Below are 9,629 nucleotides of genomic sequence, written 5' to 3'. Positions count from 1 at the left end.
GTGACTGACTCCTCTCGCTTAGCACCAGGGCCTCAAGGTTCATCCACGGTGGAGCACGAGAAGGATTTTCTTCCTTTTCCGGGTGGAATAATATCCCTGGTAAGGATGCACTACATTCTGTTTACTTGTTCTTCCACTGAGGGGACACTGGAGTTGCTTCCACCTCTTGGCTTTTGTGAATAATGCCTCAATGAACATGGGTGTGCAAATAACCTTCTTAAGACTCTCAGTTCAGTTCTTTTGGACATACACCCGGAAATGGGAAACCTGGCTCCTATGGGTTTTTTTTTTTTTAAGGAACCACCATGCTGTTTCTAGAGTGGCTGCACGTTTTTCATTCCCACCAGCAGTACACAAAAGTTCCAATTTTTTCGTATCCTTGTCAAGCTTCTTTACCTCCTGTTTTTTTTTTTTTTAAGGGTAGCCATCCTAATGGGTGTCCTGCGGTATCTCATCGTGATTTTGATTTGTATTTCTCTAATAATTAGTCATGTGAGCATCTTTGCATATGCTTATTGGCCATTTATTTATTGTCTTTGGAGAAATGTCTATTCAGGCCTTTTGCCTATTTTTAAATCCAGTTTTTTTGTTGTTGCTGTTGAGTTGTAGTTCTTTATATATTCTGGATATTAGCCCCTTACCTGATATATGATTTGCAAATATTTTTCTCCAATTCTATAGGAGGAAATTTTTACTCTGTTGATTATGTCTGTTGCGGTAGAGAAGTATTTGATTTTGATGAAGTCCAATTCATCTATTTTTGCTTTTGTTCTGTATGCTTTTGGTGGCAGATCCAAGAAATCATTGCCAAACCTAATGTCATGAAATGTTCCCCCTATATTTTCTTCTATGAGTTTTATAGTTTTAGGTATTACATTTAGGTTCTCAATTCATTTGAGTTAATTTTTGTATGTGATATAGGGTAAGAGTCCAATTTTATTCTTTTGCCTGTGGATGCTTTCCCATCATCTTTTGTTAAAGCCACTGTCTTCCTCACTGAATGGTCTTGGGACCCTTCTGTCAAAGATCATTTGGCCATTTATGTGAAGGCTTACTTTTGGGCTCTCTGTTATGTTTTATTGGTCTATACATCTATCTTTATGCCATCGAACACATTTTTAAGTGAAAGAAGCCAGGCACAAAATAACAGGAACTGTATGATTCCATTGATATAAAATGCAAACATGATTAAATCTAATTTATGGTGTTAGAAGTCAGTCTAAGGGATATCCTTACGGGGTGGGTGGCTGGAAGGGGATGAAGAGCTTTTGGTGATATTGGTAATATTGTTTCTTGATCTGTGTGCTGATTTTACAGATGTGTTCACAAATAAAATCCACTGAGTTATGCACAGGTATTTAGCATTCACTTACTTTCAGAATCTTTATACCTATATAATTTTTTTTTAAAGAAGTAAACTCTGCCCCCAAAGTGGGGTTCAAACTCATAACCCCAAAGTCAAGAGTTACATGCTCTACTGACTGAGCCAGCCAGCAGCCCAGCACCTTGTTGCTGCTGACAGCTGGGGACAGGTCTAGGGAGAGGGTGGGCTGGACGACGATGACAGTGTATGTGAGTGACTATAACACTCTCCTTAACTGTACTATACTATTTAATGTGATCTTAAAACTGTTGCATATGGATAGGGACATATTATAAAAATCCATTGATCTTATATTGCTTTTAATTATTATGATGTGTGTGTGTGTTTTCCCCCATTGGATTCAAACTTAGTAGACAAGGTACGAGTTTCAGGGTAAGTTTCAACCATTCTCATTCAGGTGGACTTCTTTTTTCACATACCTGGGAGGATAGTTAGGAATGAGTGATGAGAATAAGCAATGCTTTCTATTGCATTCTTTGAAGGATCAGGGTGCTAAAAAACAGAACCCAACTGAGGAAATTTGAAGATCTAATTGGCTTTATTCAGTGATCCATGAATCAGGTGGGACCATCTAGCAAGTAGAGAGAAGCTCCTGAGGAGTTGTACAAATGGAAGATTTTTTTATAGGAGAGTGGGTAGCCAAAAAAAAAAAAAAAAAAAAAAAGATGGATTTTTTTTTTTTTTAAGCAAAAAAAAGGATGGATTATTTCAAGCTTGGCCATCTTTCCTTAAGGGCAGGGAGTCTTACCATGCAGATTAATTCATCTTCCTTTTGAGGGATGAGATAAGGAGGACCTCATGGGTGCTGACCAGAAAATTCCTTACTGACTGGTCAAGACTACATGTCTAGGGGAGGTTGAAAGTGCGGTTAGGTCAGTTATGAAGGCCTGGTTTGGAGACAGCCTAGTGCTGAGTGACTCTTGGGCCTGTGCTTTTCTTATTAACAAAGGTAATGTTGACTTTAGTTCAAGGACAGCATCTGCCTCTGACTCTCTCCTTCACTGTGATATTCTGGTGATGTCTCCTTTGACAAAGAAACATTTTTCTATAATGCCAAGCTAATCATGGTAGCAGGCAAAATAAAGACCCATCAGCGATTCCTGCAAGCCCATGTCACAGGAAAAAGAGGGTATAGACGTCAGTAGCACCCGTACTGAAGCTTCCCAACCTTTGTGCCTTGGCACACCCAGTAGCAGGCATGGAGGGCAGCAACGTGTAGGCACAGACCCCACTGAGCCCTTGGGGTGCTCAAACCAGGCTGGGGAAACAGGAACTACTTGAGCTGCCCACCTCCTGCAAGGAAATCCAACACCCCAGGATGCCTTAAAGATAACATTTTCTTTGTGTGCAGTGATAATGCAAAGGGCTGGCTGGCCATGACTGTCAGTAATGAGAAAGAATGGTAAGAAGCGACCCTGGCACGGGGAACAGTTCCACTTATATGTGGAGAGTTACTCCTCAGTCCTGGTAGTAAAACTCAGGTTGCTGGGATGTGCAAGAGGGGCCGCTGGGGAAGAAGAGGGAAGGCTCTAGAGTCAAACTACTCGGTTTTGAATGATGGCTCTGCCACTAACCAGTTGTTGAGGAAAGTAGGTGAAAAATGAAGACACATCTCCATTTACTTATCTTTGATTACTTACTTCTCTTATGATTACTTGTCTATGATTCATAGAAACACACCTCATAGAATCATGTGAGAATTAAACCGCATTAGCGCAGCGTTTATCATAGAGTAAGTTATCAAGAAATATTAGCTACTATTATTTTTTTAAGATTTATTTATTTATTTATGATAGACATGGAGAGAGAGAGAGGCAGAGACACAGGCAGAGGGAGAAGCAGGCTCCATGCCAGGAGCCCAACGCGGGACTCGATCCCGGGACTCCAGGATCACGCCCTGGGCCAAAGGCAGGCACCAAACTGCTGAGCCACACAGGGATCCCCAATATTAGCTATTATTAACACCGAATACCACCAAGTAACATTTACTGAGTACCAAGCTTGAGTGTCAGGTTTGCTAGGGATTTTTGCAAAGTTTATTCAATCTAATCTGCAATGTAGGTCTTATTAGTTCTCATTTTATAGGTAAGGAAATGAATGCTTAGGTTAAATGGCTAGCCCACGGCTACAGCTAATAAATGGCAGAGATAGACTTTAACTTCTAAGTCATGTAAACCCATGATTTATATTTGCTAAAATTCTCCTAGGCACATTAAAAAAAAACCATTTGGCTCTATAATTTTCATTGTAGGGTTAATAGTTGGACAGAAGTTTCCAGCATGTTATAAATATTGATGTTTCAAAATAAAACTGTCATATCACTCTTCTGTTTTTGTTTCCCAAAGAGGAAGGCGAGTGATACAGAGAAAGCATGAGCGGGGGGGGGGGGGGGGGGGGGGGGGCAGACAGAGAGAGAGAGAGAGAATCTTAAGCAGGTTCCATGCCCAGTGCAGAGCCCCATGTGGGCTCCATCTCACGACCCCGAGATCATGACCTGACACGAATCAAGAGTGGGATGCCCAACTGACTGAGCCACCCAGGCCCCCATATCACTCTTCTAGATATATACAGTGGAATTTAAGTTCTATAATGGCTGGGCACTAACCATCACCTGTTAAAAAAAAAATTCTTGAAAAACTGTTATTTAATAGTCAAAAATTTTGAATTGTTCCTTTCCTTTCATAAAGTTGTTTTCCATCCTAATGACCCTCATCCAGAATTTTATCCCCCTGGTTTTTATGCTTCCAAATGTTCTGTTGATTGCTCTATCATACTTTTTCTCCACAATAAAAAAAAATACACATGTAAGTTTAACTTTAAAAAATTTCTGCTTGTTATAGAGCTAGAACAAACAATCCTAAAGTTTGTATGGAGCCACAAAAGACCCAAAATAGCCAAAGTAGCTTTGAAAAAGCAAAGCAAAGCTGGAGGGGTCACAGCCTGGACCTCAACTTATATTACAAAGCTGTAGTGATCAAAACAGTATGGTACTGGCACAACAATAGACACAGATCAGTGGAATGGAATGGGAAACCCAGACACGAACCCACAAGTATAGGATCAATTAATCTTCAACAAAGTAGGAAAGAATAGGCAATGGGAAAAAGACAACGTCTTCAACAAATGGTGTTGGGAAAACTGGGCAGCAACATGCAAAAGAGCCAAACTGGACCACTTTCTGACACGATATACAAAGATAAACTCAAAATGTATTAAAGACCTAAATGTGAGACAGGAAACCATTAAAATCCTTGAGGAGAGCACAGGCGGTAGTCCCTTCGACACTGGCCTTAGCAACTTCTTACTAGCTTTGTCTCCTGAGGCAGGAGAAACAAAAGCAAAAATGAACTATTGGGACTTCATCAAGATAAAAAGCTTCTGCACAGCAAAGGAAACAGTCAACAGGCCTAAAAGGCAACCTACAGATGGGAGAAGGTATTTGCAAATGTCTAATCAGATAAAGGGTTAGTATCCAATATATATAGAGAGAGCTTATAAAACTCAACACCCCAAAACCAAATAATCCAATTTAAAAATGGACGGAAGCCATGAACAGACGTTTTTCCAGAGAAGACGTCCAGGTGGCCAACAGACACATGAAAAGATGCTCAACAGCAGGGATCTCCCAGGAAACACAAATCAAAACCACCACAAGATATCACCCCATGCTTGTCAGGATGGCTAGAATCAACAGGTGTTGGCGAGGACGCGGAGAAAGGGGAGCCCTCTGACCTGCTGGTGGCGGGAATGCGAGTAGAAACTTTAAAAATATTTCCTGTGTGATCATTTTTTTTCTCCAAATTGAATTATTTTAAATCCCGAGAGTACCTAATTTATTAAAATATAAATATATTATGCATTCAATACATAGTTATTGAACATAAGTGTAAGATACTGGAAATGAATCTTCGTGGGATACGTGGGAGTCACAAAGGAAATGTCGAAATGCCCTCAGCTTGGCTTCGGGGTCATCTCTCCATCAGGGCAACCCGTTCTGGAGAGGTGTGGGGTATGCGACAGGATTTTTTTCTTTTTCTTTTCTTTTTTTTTTTTTTTTGGAGTTTTTTCTTTGGAAAAGCAGGAGAAAGGCAATTATAAACTATAAACGACACCTTGCAGGCAAATCAGTGTTTGGAAGGAGACAATGTGACCTTGGAGGTTCTGAATCTTGGAACTGGGGACTTGAACTCGCCTTCCCTGTCTGCTCTTGGCAAGTCCTTGAGGACCCCAAGGAGCACAGGCCCCCGACGTCCTGGCCCCATTATTGGGAGCACCCCTGCCACGCTCTGGCCATCTCAGGTCGGATGACACTGCGGTCACCCATCCGCTGCTCCTGTTTGAAGGCCACTCTCCCACACCCAGGGGTGCCTGCCTCGGTCCCTCTTTCTTTGCCGCTAAACCTTTGAAGTATTTGTCACCCGCCCACCGCCCCACGTGCTACAGCTTACCTTGCCCTCCCTTTTCTCATCTTATCATCAGAACTTTGCTGCTGCTGCTGCTTCTCTTTTTTTGCAGAAAAGAGAGCTGAAAATGTAGAGGTTAATGACCAATCACTGCTCCCACGTGGCCAAGTCAGAACCTGCCGTCTCTGCGTCCTTATGGTCTACGTGGACCGACAGGCCAGCCAGCCCGGGCCTCCAGCGCAGAGGCCGGGGACCCCCTTGAGGCGCGGGGTGCCGGGAGCCCTGCCCATGGCCCTTCGGGCCTTCGGGCCTTCGGTCCTTCGGCGTCTTACACAGCCTCCTCCCGGGCTCTGTCGCGGTTGTCTCTCTCCATCTCTGCCCCCTTCCCTCCGCTGCATCCTGGATCTGGGTGGCCGCCCCGCGCCCAAGCATCTGGCAGGCGCAGCCATGGCCGTGTCCCCCAGGGCCAGCCTCACCCGCTTGAGCCAGGGTGCGGCTCCCATGGGGACCAGGCCGAGGCCACCCAGGGCTGCGGCGCACCTGTCAGGCCCCTGACTTCCTCCTGTCCTTCCCCCCCACCTGCCTCCTCAGCTGCCTGTCCTGCGCCTGGGTCCCCCTCCCAGAGCCCCCGGCCCTGTGTGTCTCACACCCCAGCTCGGGTCCCCAGCAGCTCACTGAGCCCTGCCTGTTGCCCAACGGAGGGGTGCTGCTGCCACCCGCACCTTCTCGAGGCCAGGGGCCCCTGGGCCAGGAGGAGGGACCCTGGGAGCAGGGAAGGGGCCAGGCTGCTGCTGGGGGCGGCAGGTTTGGGGGTCCACCGAGGAGTCCCCTCTCCTCCAGGAGGGGGAAGCGCTGCCGTGGTGTGGTGGGGGTCGGCCTGCGGGTGCGAAGCGCTGGCCGGTCGGGGCGCGGTCGGGGCGCGGCCGGGGCGCAGGCCAGAAGGCTACTGTGCTGCTGCGGGAACCGTACCAGCGACCCCTCGGTGCCTCAGTTTCTTCCTGGGTAGTGGGTGAGCAGCGCCACCCACCCGCCGGGGGTGACAAGCGCTGAGGGCTCGGGGCAGGGTCCTGGGCACCTCCTGAGGGCCCAGGGGTCCCCGGCGGCCGGCCCGTGGGCTCAAGGCACACAGGGGCCTGACCCTAAGGCAGCCAGCCCGAGGCTGCGGGCGCCCGCCGTCCCTTCGTGAGCAGAACTGGGGGCGTAAGGGTCCCCAGACGGGGAGCGCCGCGAAGAGCCACACAGACACGCGGACGTCACGTGTAGGAGGCACACGGGAAACAAAACCAGCTGGAAACATTTTTGTACAAGTAAGGGGAGAGCCAATTTTTAAAAAAGATTTTATGTATTTATTTGACAGGGAGAGAATTGGGGGGGGCAGCGAGCCCGGGGGAGGGGTGGAGGGCAAGGAAGAGAGAGAATCAAGCAGGGAGCCCAAGGGAGGGGCTAGGGGTGGGGGGCCCAGTCTCACACCCTGAGATCATGACCTGAGCAGAATCAGGAGTTCCCGCTTGATGGGCTGAGCCGCCCAGACGCCCCTCTAGCAAGTGTTTAGTTCTGTTACGAAAATAACAGTGCACGACCCACTGGAAATAGTGAAAACGTGTCCTTTACCCCGACAGCTTGAGCAAAGAGCGGTGTGGTGAGGGGGACACGGCCCCGCGGAGGTGAGCCTGCCAGGGGCCAGGGTCCCAGGGCCGGGACTAGGGACCTCCGAGGTCTCTAAGGTCATGGCTTATTCGAAGGGCAACAAGGTCGATAAAAGTTGAGAGAGATTATTAACTGACGGTGACGCGTGTGTAGGGAAGGGCACATTGAACGCTTTACACTTTTTTTTTTCTTCCAATGAGTGTCTAGTTTTTCTTTTTCTTATTTTTTGGATTAAAAAAATTTTTTTTTCAGTTAAAAGGAGACCTGAATTGTTCCGTGTTTCACCGTCTGTATTTGGTAAGAGTATGGTTAAAGGAAGAAATTCAAATTTATCAAAACATAAAACGTAGAAAACACTTGAGCACCCACTCTGTGACCAGGAATGCAAGCAACTTGCTGAGGTGAGTGCAGGTGGGCAGACAGCGTGGCCGGCTCCCTGCCGCCTGCTGCCCTGCGGATGCCCCTTCCGGCCCTAACCACCCTGCGGCCCTAATCACCCTGTGGCCCTAACCACCCTGTGGCCCTAACCACGCCAGGGCCCTAACCACCCTGGGGCCCTAACCACGCTACGGCCCTAACCACCCGGCAGCCTGCACCAGGCAATAACGCTTTCAGGGTCCCCAAGCTCCGCAGCTTTCAGGGTCCCCAAGCTCCGCAGCCAGCCGCACCCGCCACCTGCACCTGCACCTGCAAGGCCCCTCCCGAAGGCGCGGCACCTGCGCTCCCTCCTGCACCCCACCTGGGCTGCGCACCTTCCAGGCTCCCCGCGGCCCAGAGGGCGCGGGGCGGGGGGGGGGGACACCCCCGGGTCCAGGGGCTGAGGGTGACTCCCAGTCACCATGTCCCTCCTGAAACATTGGGGGCTCCGGTGCAGCGGGACACTCTGCATTTACCAACAGGAGCCCCAACGCTGGAGGTGAGGGGCCATCTGGTCCACCTGTACCCTGGGGCCACGTGGGCCCTGGGGGGAGGGGCTGGAGGGCACCTGGGGTCCTGAAGGCGGAGTCCCTGCCCTGTGTCCAGGCCCCTCGGCTCCCGCCCTCCGCACCCCCCTCCCGCCTCCCTCCTCCCCCCCACGCGCCCTCCGCCCCCTCCCCCCACGCCCTCCTGCCCCCCCCCGCGCCCTCCGCACCCCTCCCCCGCCTTCCCGCCCCCCCCCCGCGCCCTCCGCCCCCCCCCGCACCCTCCCTCCCCCCGCCCGCCTCCGCGCCCTTCCGCCCCCCTCCGCCCGCCCCCGCCCTCCGCACCCTCCCCCCGCGCCCTCCTCCCCCCCCCCGCGCCCTCCGCACCCCTCCCCCGCCTTCCCGCTCCCCCCTCGCCCTCCGCCCCCCCGCCCCCTCCCTCCCCCCGCCCGCCTCCGCGCCCTTCCGCCCCCCTCCGCCCCCCCGCCCTCCGCACCCTCCCCCACGCCCTCCTCCCACCCCCCCGCGCCCTCCTCCCCCCCGCGCCCTCCGCACCCCTCCCCCGCCTTCCCGCCCCCCCCGCCCTCCTGCACCCTCCCTCCCCCGCCCGCCTCCGCGCCCTTCCGCCCCCCTCCGCCCCCCCCCCGCCCTCCGCACCCCCCTGCACCCTCCCTCCCCCCGCCCGCCTCCGCGCCCTTCCGCCCCCCTCCGCACCCTCCCCCACGCCCTCCTCCCACCCCCCCGCGCCCTCCTCCCCCCCGCGCCCTCCGCACCCCTCCCCCGCCTTCCCGCCCCCCCGCCCTCCTGCACCCTCCCTCCCCCGCCCGCCTCCGCGCCCTTCCGCCCCCCTCCGCCCCCCCCGCCCTCCGCACCCCCCTGCACCCTCCCTCCCCCCGCCTGCCTCCGCGCCCTTCCGCCCCCCTCCACCCCCCGCGCCCTCCGCACCCCTCCCCCGCCTTCCCGCCCCCCCCCCGCGCCCTCCGCCCCCCCTGCACCCTCCCTCCCCCCGCCCGCCTCCCCGCCCTTCCACCCCCCTCCGCCCCCCTGCCCTCCGCACCCTCCCCCCACGCCCTCCTCCCACCCCCCGCGCCCTCCTCCCCCCCCGCGCCCTCCTCCCCCCCGCGCCCTCCGCGCCCCTCCCCCGCCTTCCCGCTCCCCCCGCGCCTTCCGCCCCCCCGCACCCTCCCTCCCCCCGCCCGCCTCCGCGCCCTTCCGCCCCCTCCGCACCCCCGCGCCCTCCGCACCCCTCCCCCGCCTTCCCGCCCCCCCCCTGCGCCCTCCCTCCCCCCGCCC

The sequence above is a fragment of the Vulpes vulpes genome, chromosome 13, assembly GCF_048418805.1.
Source record: "Vulpes vulpes isolate BD-2025 chromosome 13, VulVul3, whole genome shotgun sequence".
In the NCBI taxonomy this organism is placed as follows: Eukaryota; Metazoa; Chordata; class Mammalia; order Carnivora; family Canidae; genus Vulpes; species Vulpes vulpes.
The sequence above is the reverse complement of the archived record's forward strand: the minus strand, read 5'-3'. Positions refer to the sequence as shown.